Here is a 12,191-nt window from a genome sequence, read left to right on the forward strand (position 1 = left end):
CGATTGGTTTGCGATTGGTCTGCTATTTTTGGTGATTTTGGTTTATACTTGCTCTACAATCAAGTCGTGGTGGCCTAGTGGGCAAAGAACCAACCTCTCGAGTATGAGGGCGCGGGTTCGATTCCAGGTCAGGCAAGTACCAATGCAACTTTTCTAAGTTTGTATGTACTTTCTAAGTATATCTTAGACACCATTGACTGTGTCTCGGATGGCACGTTAAACTGTAGGTCCCGGCTGTCATTGAACATCCTTGGCAGTCGTTACGGGTAGTCAGAAGCCAGTAAGTCTGACACCAGTCTAACCAAGGGGTATCGGGTTGCCCGGGTAACTGGGTTGAGGAGGTCAGATAGGCAGTCGCTTCTTGTAAAGCACTGGTACTCAGCTGAATCCGGTTAGACTGGAAGCCGACCCCAACATAGTTGGGAAAAAGGCTCGGAGGATGACTTGCTCTACAATCATATTATTGCAATCGTAAATCATTTGCAGACAAAATGATTCATTATTGACACAAAAGAATAAAAACGTTTATTTCAAATAAAAAATAGCAGAATGCCACATACGCTTCAATAGTAGGTAATTGAGTCGGGATTGGATCTCAGTCGAACGTGAATCGTATTCGTATGTCGCTTAAGTAATATTAAGAGAATCGGGCCCCAGAGTCTTATGAAGGAAGTACATAAGGGTTTAAACATGACTAAGGGACATAAGAAGGAACATAAGGGAGTAAGTAAGTGAGTATATAGGAATTGGGATTATTACATAAGGGAGTGCAGGGGCCCCGATTCTCCTAACTAAGTTAATAATGTCAAAATCGAATAGAAATTGAATCACAATATGATCGCAATAGCAGTTTTAACCATATCGGGCATTCTTCTACTAACATAAGACCAATCGTATTTCAACGACATTCGATTGGTTTGCGATTGGTCTGCTATTTTGGCGATTTTGGTCTATATGGCAGTTTGCTCTACAATCATATGCAATCGTAAATCATTTGCAGACAAAATGATTCATTATTGAATGACAGAAAAGGATAAAAACGTTTATTTCAAAGAAAAAATAGCGGAATGCCACATACGCTTCAATCGTAATTGAGTCGGGATTGGATCTCAGTCGAACCGAGTCGAACGTGAATCGTATGTCGCTGTAAAATTAGGAGAATCGGGCCCCAGGGAAGAACATAATATGAGAGGTGATCGTGATGTCACAAGTATGTTAAGGTTGTGGTCATGTCCGTAGTGCCCGTGCGGTAGCTCCGCATTCTCTTGCTAAATGCGGGTTGGTGATTTCAGGATCTTAGACACCAATGGCTGATATAAAGGTGAAGGAAAACATCTTGCGGAAACCTGGACTATATAGTCTGAAATCACCAACCCGCATTGAGCAAGCGTGGTGATTAATGCTCAATCCTTCTCCGTGTGAGAGGAGGCCGCAGCCCAGCAGTGGGACGATACAAAGGCTGTTACAGATTTCAGGTTTTATGGTCCACCTGGATCGGAGCAGCATCAATTAGGGAAACATCTCGAGGAAAGGAAAGGTTTCCTAATTCCATAACATAATTGTATAACATGATGTTTCTACTATTTAAGTATTATGAATATTAAATTGATGATTCTGACTGACAAAATTATGGGTTTTTTAATGTATGCTAAATGAGTGTATGCCACTCAATTTTCTGCGAAGTGAAGATTATGCCAACTGTTGTTGTGCAAAATAAGATTATGACATAAAAAGTTCTGCTATAAAGGGTGGACCCGTACCAGGTACCTACAATAGATTTCACATCTAACTCCAAGTTACAAATATAAAATCAATTTATGTTACGAAACCTTCCCTCTTACCATTGACCGAGCAGTGGCCAGTATTTTTATCGGCGCTTATTTTTATAATATTTATAATTATAGGATACATTTAATGAGGATTGAGTAATGTTGCGAGGATGGATGGAGGATGTTACTTATTGTATGATGGAGTCGTATGTGAGCTCAGGCAGGCGGCGGGGAGTCAGTCGAGCGGGCGCCGCGCGCCAGTGCGCCGCGGCCGGCCGGGGCGGACGCTCGCCACCACCGCCGTCTATGTCACCTGTCACCAGCGGCACTATGGCGGGACAACACCACTCATTTGTTCACATCGTGTGACTTGCTCGATACATTTGTGTCATTAATGAGTTGACGGCGGCGCGGTGTTTACTTCGGGGAGTCGGGCCGTGTGTCGGGGTAACTCGGCTGCGACGGACGCTCGTCGTACTTGGAAACGTTGGAGCGGCGCTGCTGCCAGAGACGCGGCCTGCAGCATCATGTGAGGAGGTGGCTCCGGCTCGCGGGGGTGGCGTCGCCGCGCTTGCTATCTGATACACCGAAACGATAATTAGGTCAGTCGCTGTTTCAAGTTTATAAGTTTCTTGTTATGTCTTCCACAATATCACGATGTTATTATTCAACTTTACGATTAGCGTCTTAAGAAACCTTTTCATAATCCCGAGGAAACGACTTCAAAGAATCACAATCCACTTATCGTTCGTCGTTACAACCTTTTTTTTGTCGTCCCACTGCTGGGCACAGGCCTCCTCTCACATGGAGAAGGATTGAGCATTAATCGCCACGCTTGCTCAATGCGGGTTGATGATTTATCGTCCAGGTTTCCCCAAGATGTTTTCCTTCACCCTTTTATCAGACATTGGTGCCCAAAATACCTATACTTAGAAAGTAAAAACACACTTAGAAAAGATAGATACATAGAATATTCTTTATTGTACACCAAAACAAACATAGATAAGGACATTACAAACAAATAAATACGTGTGAGTACAATACGCGGTCTTATCAAAGAAAAGTTGAATTTTTTCAAGCCAGAAAGACTGACACCAGTCTAACCAAGGGCTATCGGGTTGCCCGGGTAACTGGGTTGAGGAGGTCAGATAGGCAGTCGCTTCTTGTAAAGCACTGGTAGTCGGCTGAATCCGGTTAGACTGGAAGCCAACCCCAACATAGTTGGGAAAAAGGCTCGGAGGAAGATGATGAATCACACCTACCTTTTCATAAATATGTTGGAGTCGGCTTCCAGTCTGACGAGATGAAGGTGAATGCGAGTGACCGGGCGCGGGGGTAAGCTCCCCAGGACTCGGTCTATATTGTATGTTCGTATTTGTGTGCAACGGGTGTGTACCTACATGATCTTGTGATGTAACCGAGTGTGGAGCTCCCGGGGTAGCTGGCGCGCTATCAAATTACTAGAGGAGGGAAGAGGGGCGAACATGCCACTGAGCTGGTTTCTGACCGCATCACTGAACCTCCTTATAAACTCTTTTGCAAAAAAAACGGGCACCTATGCGAAATCTTAGTTTTAAGGACTTTACGTGTATTTCAAAGGGTTTTAATGATTGTAGTATGTTTCTAGCATCAAAAGAGTTAGCCGAGCATGCGTGAGAGTGTATTCTAAATTTGAATTTTGTACAATTGCTAAGAAATTGGTTAAACCTTGTTTTGGACTAATTGCTGGCAGAAAGTTCGTCGGTGTTTTGAAAAGTTTTTGAATTGATTTTCAGGAAAATGATAATGCAGTTTTAATTAATGATTAATGTACTTTTTTGTTAGATCAAAACATTTTTGAAAAACTATGCGTATGTGATAAAATTTCACCTGCTCTAAATGGGCTATGCTGATGATTGATAGCAATGTTAAGAGTATCGGTATTTTAGTGTAAAGCGTTCTATTGTTTAGATATTGTACCCACGTGTTTTAAAATATCGCTTTTTCATAAATAAACACTATTTAGAAGAGTATCAGTACCGTTGGCTGCGACAAAACAAAATTAAAGCAAGCAGTGCCGATCACAACCCGTCTCCTATCGGACTTTGACATTTTTAAAAGTCTTGAAATTCTACAAAATACAGAAAATAGCACATAGACTGTGAGCACGAGGTCTTAAGGTCTCGTAATCACTGATTTTCAAACAACCTCGTCTCTTAGGAAACTCGGTAGACCTCCGAAGATCTATGAGTCTGAGCGTTCAAATAGCGTGTTTTCATCCCACTGACATTTTATTAAATAAACTTGCCTGCACCGAGGTTTTCTAGCATCTACAGCACTTTCCTGCTTAAATCATAACAATAATTGGCTATCTGCTCATTTCTTGTGAAACATACGTTTGGTCAATACTTTTGAATTCTTGACTCCCTTTCAGCTAAATCGTTGTTTAGTAACCCGATACCTATGGAGTTATCGAGAGCTTCTACGAGACAATAATTTGACTTTTTAGATAGCTTTAACCCTCACCATCATTTTTCATGTGGTTGATTTTAACATTTATCACAAAATTTGGTATTTTTTAAATGTCAAAGTCCTATAGGAGACGAGTTGTGATCGGCACTGCTTACTTTAAATTGGTTTTATCGCAGCCAAAGGTAGTGATACTCTTCTAAATAGTGTTTATTTATGAAAAAGCGATATTTTAAAACACGTGGGTACAATATCTAAGCAATAGAACGCTTTACACAAAAATACCGAAACTCTTAACATTGCCATCAATCATCAGTGTAGCCCATTTAGAGGAGGTGAAAATTTTATCACATACGCATAGTTTTTCAAAAATTTTTTGATCTAACAAAAAAGTACATTAATCATTAATTAAAACTGCATTATCATTTTCCTGAAAAGCACTTCAAAAGCTTTTCAAAACACCGACGAGCTTTCTGCTAACAATTAGTCCAAAACAAGGTTTAAACAATTTCTTAGCAATTGTACAAAATTCAAATTTAGAATACACTCTCACGCATGCTCGGCTAACTCTTTTGATGCTAGAAATATACTACAATAATTAAAACCCTTTGAAATACACGTAAAGTCCCTAAAACTAAGATTTCGCATAGGTGCCCGTTTTTTTTGCAAAAGAGTGTATTTCGCCATATTCTTAGTAATCGAAGCTCCATCAATTAGCCCTGGTACTGCCCGAATTCCCACACTCGCCTTGCAGGCTAAAGATGTCAGCGACACATTTTAGCTTTAGGTAGCAGATTCACGGGGCCCGGTAACTAAGCTGGCGAGTCTCCACCTGCCAGTAGCGTACCGTGGGTGTTTTCCGCCCTCGACTTTAGGTATTATGTAGAATCTAAATAAAAGCTTGTGGATATATCGGATTGCAGACGTAATGCCAATGAACTGAACCGATTTTGATTTAATAATATCCATTTTAGGAACCAAAAATAATATTTGTTTGTGATTTTTCTGATGTTACTTCATTTATTTTGGATCATAATATTATATAGTTTAGGGCCCTCATAATAAAGTCAATTGATTTTTTTTGGAGTTGTTTATTTTATTTGGTGCCTAGGCTTAGAGTCTTAAAAGTATTTTTGGTGGCGGTTTAAATTATACCCTTATAATAATAAATCATTTATTTGCGAGAAATATTGTGTTACATAGTATCTTAAAATGTGTAAGTTTGTGTACTGAACATATTTCATCCTTATTAAGGGTTTGCAAAATACAGATACTTAAAACTAATGGAAATAAGCTAATATGTAATATTAAAGAATATTTAAAATTAATACAATATAATATATTTCGAATAAGTTGTATTATAGTAACAATTTTTAAATGGGAAATTATAAGTCTAGCCACAAAATTATTTATTGGACACATGATTAAACTTCTAATTTTATAACTAAGCAACGGGGAAATGACATAGCCTCTAATAAACTAATTCGTCTTTTTTACAACGCTATCTACTAGAAAGCTTCAATAAAAGATCATCAATTATTGCAACTTGTCCTTCTTATTTATACATTGTCATCTAATTTACTAACTCAGCCTCATTTTTCCAAAAACGAGCCAAGAAAAACGAGATGAACGTTTTTCTTAGCATATTTAGCATATTTATTTAGCATATTGCCATTTATAAAATTCAATTAAAAAACATTGTATTAAAAATTGAAGTTAGTGACGAAAACGAATCGCTGCAAAACCGACTCCACGTAGTCTTGTCTGCCCTACCCCTAGAGTGCAATTCAAAACCGTCTAATGGATGTTACTAAGTTAATTTTGCCACCGACTTCTAGGCCGATGCACCTAAAATAAGTTTTTTTTTTTGCTTTTTAGTGTTTTGGGAAGTCGGTTTAATTTTTTTGTAAAAAAGTTTTTTATTTAAAGCTTTTCAGTGATACGTATAGTTGTCACTATCCATACAAGTGGGAAGTTCCCATCAATACAAAGAATATAAGTCCAAATACGACGTATTTTACATATTCAGTTGTCGAGTTCCCTCGACTTTCTCTGGTCTCCATCATCAGGTCAACTTCAAACCTTCACTGTTGCAAAGGTCTTGTCAATACAAATAATTTAAGCCCAAACACGAGGTAGTTTACATATTCAGTTGTCGAGTTCCTTCGACCCTCTCTGGTTTCCATCATCAGATCAGCTCCAAATCTTCACTGTTGAATAGTGCTTTTAGGCGTACACCTGAGTATCAAGTTTTTACCCTATGTATGCCTACAACTTTCGAAGGTTGCCCTCGATTTCTCAGGGTTTCCATCATCAGATCTTGACCTGATGACTATGGGACCAACTGGCAGCTATTCCGAGTCGAACAAAAAAAGAATTACGTAAATCGGTCCATAAACCTCGGAGTAATCGATGTACATACATAGAAAAAAAAAAAAACATACCGGCCGAATTGATAACCTCCTCCTTTTTGGGAAGTCGGTTAAAAATTGAAGTTAGTGACGAAAACGAATCGCTGCAAAACCGACTCCACGTAGTCTTGTCTGCCCTACCCCTAGAGTGCAATTCAAAACCGCGTAGGCGCGGAGGGGCTAGGCGGCCTGCGAGCTGAGGCCTGCGGTGGTTTTTAATTTTGCACAGAACCGGGGATTGTCCTTGGGTACATTTCTAGTGTGTACAGGGATAATAGCTAATAACTATTTATCAACATAAATGATATATGTATATAGGATTCGTATGTATACATATATATATTATATATTTTTTATATGTAATATGTTTATGTATTGTGTAGTTTTACTACATATATGTATATGTTTAGTATATTGTTCTTTTATATATATACATTTTTTGTTTAGTTATTAATGTTTGTTGTGCACTTTTTTGAATCTACCCTACCACTATCGAATCTCTCTATGGCTTTAAGGTTGGCTGTAAGAGAACCCAATTCTGGGTTAAGCTCGCCATTGTACATAAACTGAAATATATCTAAATATATAAAACTCAAAGGTGACTGACTGACTGAAATAGTGATCTATCAACGCACAGCGGAAACCACTGGACGGATCGGGCTGAAATTTGGCATGCAGGTAGATGTTATGACGTAGGCATCCGCTAAGAAAGGATTTTGATCAATTATTTTTATATATTTATTGTAAAGTGTGCAATAAAGAATAAATAATAGTCGGTTTTGTGTCACAACTCCATTAAAGTTGTCTCAAAAGGGCTTCAGAGTGTTGGCATCGGCCCTACTTTCGCCTACCAAAAATCCGTGACTATAGTCTGGTAGATCTATTAATAAACAAAAACTGCCAGTCCAAGTAGATACATTTCTTTTAAATGTAATAGAAAAAAAGCATTGACACGCTCATCACCCCGTAGTCAGACACAGCCGGACGACTGTGTGAGTGCAGTGAGCGCGGACACACTGCGCGAGACAGGCGATAGTGTCACACGCAGTTTATGTCTCCTACCACGACTGTCTTTCGATGGACCATAAATGTGTAAGTAGGTCTTCGTGTTCTTAACAAATATTTATTTTTCCTGAAAACATTTTGCTCACGGTTAAAGTCAATAATATCTAGACACACGGCAGTGTGTCCGCCAAGTTCGAGCAAAAAAGGCGACACACCGGCCGTGGGTTATATTACACGAACCATTTCGGGCCAAATTCGACCCCCCTGTAACTCAAAATCTATTTTATTTACGCATATCAAATTTCTAGTATCTGTTGAGACCCCCTCACTTATCTAAAATACAAAATTTCATTAATATACCTATTGTAGGTCTTGACGTCAGAAAATCGCTATTTTTACTATACACTTATTCACTGATTCACTGACTCACTCACTCATCAAAAACCTAGACCACTTCCAATGGTCGTATTGACTTGAAATTTGGCATGGAGGTAGGTCTTTATGTCAAGGTAAAGGCAAAAATCTGAAAATGGCCAAGTGTGAGTCGGTTTCAAAATAATGAAGGTGTTTTATAACCGGTGTAAAATACCCCTAAGGAACTAAAACGAACTAAAATCTATATTTATATAATATATCTCCGAATGGTACAAAGGTTTGTATTTAGTCAAAGTAAAGTAAAAATCTGAAAACGGCCAAGTGTGAATCACTTTCGAAAATAACGAATGTGTAACTTTGATCCACGAACATAATATATGATAACATGTCATGTCATGTCAGTCAGTTGGTAAATCTAGTATAGTTAATCTAGTTCATTTCTTTGTAAGAAACATAGTGCATATTAAAAAATCTAAAAGATAGTATAAATGAGACATTTCTTTAACTAACTTCATCATAAGAAAAAAATAAAATAAACAACCTTACAAAAATAAATGAAATCCCACCCAAAACAAAAATGTGAAAGACTGCCAAGTTCGATAATATGGGAATGCTTCGCCTATAAAAGAAGTGAGATCTGAATAAGTACCAAGTTCCATACACATACCTCAGTTAAAAATAGTTACTTTTTAATGATGATTACTTGGCAAGTTTTAATAGAAAATTAAATACTTGATTCATTGCGTTTAGTAGGTTTATAACAAGGTGTATGAAAACTTGCCAAGTAACATCATTAAAAAGTAACTATTTTTAACTGAGGTATGTGTATGGAACTTGGTACTTATTCAGATCTCACTTCTTTTATAGGCGAAGCATTCCCATATTATCGAACTTGGCAGTCTTTCACATTTTTGTTTTGGGTGGGTAAAATCTACAACTAATAACTACTCACAGTTTAAGGATATTTTTCATGGTCGCTTTTCTTATGTGCTTTTCAAGAAGCTGCATCGCCGAGAAAAAATATCCTAGAGCTAAACGAAAACCAGTAAACCGTAGGCTCAAGAGTCGTCGCGTCTCTACAAAATGTGCACTAGAATACTGCACAAGATCATTGACAAATTATCACATCTACGGACATCTGTTGACTCGACAATAGTTGCCAAACATGAAACAGTCACGCTAGAAAGGTGGACTTTATTGTAGGCCAATATTTGGTAGCTTGGGGAAACAAGCCCCTAGATTGGGCGTGCAGTGGCCGGGTGGCAGACGCGTCACTCGGCTAGAGCGCGCATGTGTGCCAGTGTGTCGCGGGACCGCTCTCGCCGAATCCTCGCAAAAAGCGCGTGCATTCCGCGTGCGTCCGGCCGCGCCCCGCACCGCCCGCACGCGGGACGTACGTTTGTACGTACTAAGTACGGAATTCGTTACGGAGAGTTATCTAAGCTCCAGGGTGCTGCGGGCAGATACATTCGTGTTTTCATTTTATATCAATTTATATTCCTATTCATGCAGGGGCTCATCGTATATTTGTGTTTATTTCCGTTATAATTTAAAATCATATGTTTAAAGAGCTCGTGCCTAAGGCTAAGCCGCGAGGAACGAACGATCATAAGATCAAGCAACGTTGGCCGCAGTCGGTCCGTGGATGACCATCGTGACCATCGTGTGATAACGAGTTCTTCCGTGTTTTGGAAGGCACTATAACTGGTGGGTTCTGGCTGTCATTTGAACCTCTTTTTCAGTCGTTAGGTATAGAAGGCAGAAAGTTTGACAGCCAGTCTTACCATGGGTGTCGGGTTGCCCAGGTAACTGGGTTGAGGAGGTCAAAAAGGCAATCACTCCATATAAAACACTGGTTCTCAACTGCATCCGGCTAAATTGGATGCCGACCCCAACATTGTAACATTTTTATAATTAACTAGCTTCTGCCAGCGGTCTCACCCGCATCTCGTGGGAACTACTTCCCGTACCTACCGGGATAAAAAGTAGCCTATAGCCTTCCTCGATAAATGGGCTATCTAACACTGAAAGTAATTTTCAAATCGGACCAGTAGTTCCTGAGATTAGCACGTTCAAACAAACAAACAAACTCCTTAACTTTATAATATTAGTATAGATAATGATGGCGTCCACGGCCGATATCGGCTACGGCGGCTGTTCTCATTTAAGGGGATCAGCCAGCTGCGCAGGAAATATTATAGTGCACGAGCATTTGCGCAGACACAGGTGCACTCCCTGTTCCTTCACTCTCATAACCCGATGGGACGGCAATCCGACACGACCGGAAAGAGATCAGGGGCCCGATTCTCCTAATTTTACTTAAGCGCCACTCGATTCACGTTCGACTGAGATCCAATCCCGACTCAATTACGATTGAAGCGTATGTGGCATTCCGCTATTTTTTCTTTTAAATAAACGTTTTTATCCTTTTCTCTCATTCAATAATGAATCATTTTGTTCGCAAATGATTTACGATTGCAATATGATTGTAGAGCAAACTACCGTAAGACCAAAATCACCAAAATAGCAGACCAATCGCAAACCAATCGAATGTCGTTGGAATACGATTGGTCTTTTATATTAGTAGCAGAGTGCCCTATATGGTTAAAACTGCTATTGCGATCATATTGTGATTCCATTTCTATTCGATTTTGACATTATTAACTTAGGAGAATCGGGCCCCAGGCGCAGGACCGACATTTACGTGCTCTGCACCGGTGAATCAATCGCCAACATCCAGACTACGGGCTGCTTTGTGAGAGTTTAAGAAAACCTACAAAGCGATTTCGTTTCGACCGGGTTCAGACCTCGAGCCCAGCAGCCGCGCTTGCGAGGCAACGACGCAGTCAAAGTTTAGTCTTATAAGTAGGTACATAAGATGTTGTACTGTACACGTAGGAAAATGAAAGATGTTCGATATTATTTATTAATATTAGGTCTCAAACCACTCGGAGTTTCCGTAAGGTATATGCGCGTTTTTAAACTTAATTTTTCACGTGGTATTGGCAGGCGGTGTGTCACATGTGCGCTGGCGCTACACATGCAAAAGTAAATATATGCTGCGAAAGGCTATAGGTATATCCCATTATTTTTGTGCTTCCATTTTACCTGGATTTGGCCAGCGCACACTCGATGCTGACCCGCTTGTGCATCGATGCCATCAGAAAGGACATTGTTCAATTTTGGCCTAAGAACCGATGTGAATATAAATTATACTATAATTTTTATTTATTTTTATATTGTTTAAAACATATTTTAGTATTCCACGGACACTTCAAATAAATAAATTCCAAATAAAAAGTAGGGTCACAATTATTGATGCCCATTGACATATATTCTAGCGATAGACAAGAACATCCATACAAATAATTTACCCGCTTATGTCGTCTGTTGACATCTCGTTGACGTATTGTGACATGTAGTCATCCTCATTGATGTTAATTGCAGAAGTGTCGCTCGTATTTTGCCTACATTTTTCATTACTCAAAAAGTTTATATCTAAGTGAATTCAAAATCATGTAATGTATCAAAAAGTTTATTTATATCTAATTGAATGCAAAATCATGTAATATATTAAAACCAGGAACTTATTTTTAGAGTTTTTAATATTAATTAAGATGTTTTTTTTCTTAAGAGGGCTATCACAAATTTTCGCGAATTTAATTATTTTTTCTTGAAAGTAAGAACATACCATGACAAAGTGAAGTCTGTTTTCATTGATATTTTATCTACTGCCAGTTTTATGGCACATCTGTTTCTGCACGATTTTCTTAATCCATAATTTAAGATGGCGGGCGGGAACAAATTAATGCATATTTGTAAAATTGAATTATAAATGAAAAGTATGATATACAAGCGTTGTAATAGCATGAACAGCGTGTAATTTTACTAACTTGACTCTCGAATAGTTTATATGTGTAAGTTTATACCTTGATATGTATTTTCTATTTTATAATTGTCGTTTCATAGACATCCATCTGACGCAGGCGTCAAAATCGCTCTGATTTGCCATTTTGGGCACTGCATAGTCTGCACTGCAGTTCAGTGTGGTAAGCTTTTTGTTCGGAACGTTCTATCTAGTACGTAGTACATATATATCGATGTTGATGCCTTATAAAATGTTTCCGTCAGCCAGTGCTGCCAGTTTCGGAAGATTTCGCAATTTCGGTAAATACGGATCGAA

The sequence above is a fragment of the Helicoverpa armigera genome, chromosome 11, assembly GCF_030705265.1.
Source record: "Helicoverpa armigera isolate CAAS_96S chromosome 11, ASM3070526v1, whole genome shotgun sequence".
NCBI lineage: Eukaryota > Metazoa > Arthropoda > Insecta > Lepidoptera > Noctuidae > Helicoverpa > Helicoverpa armigera.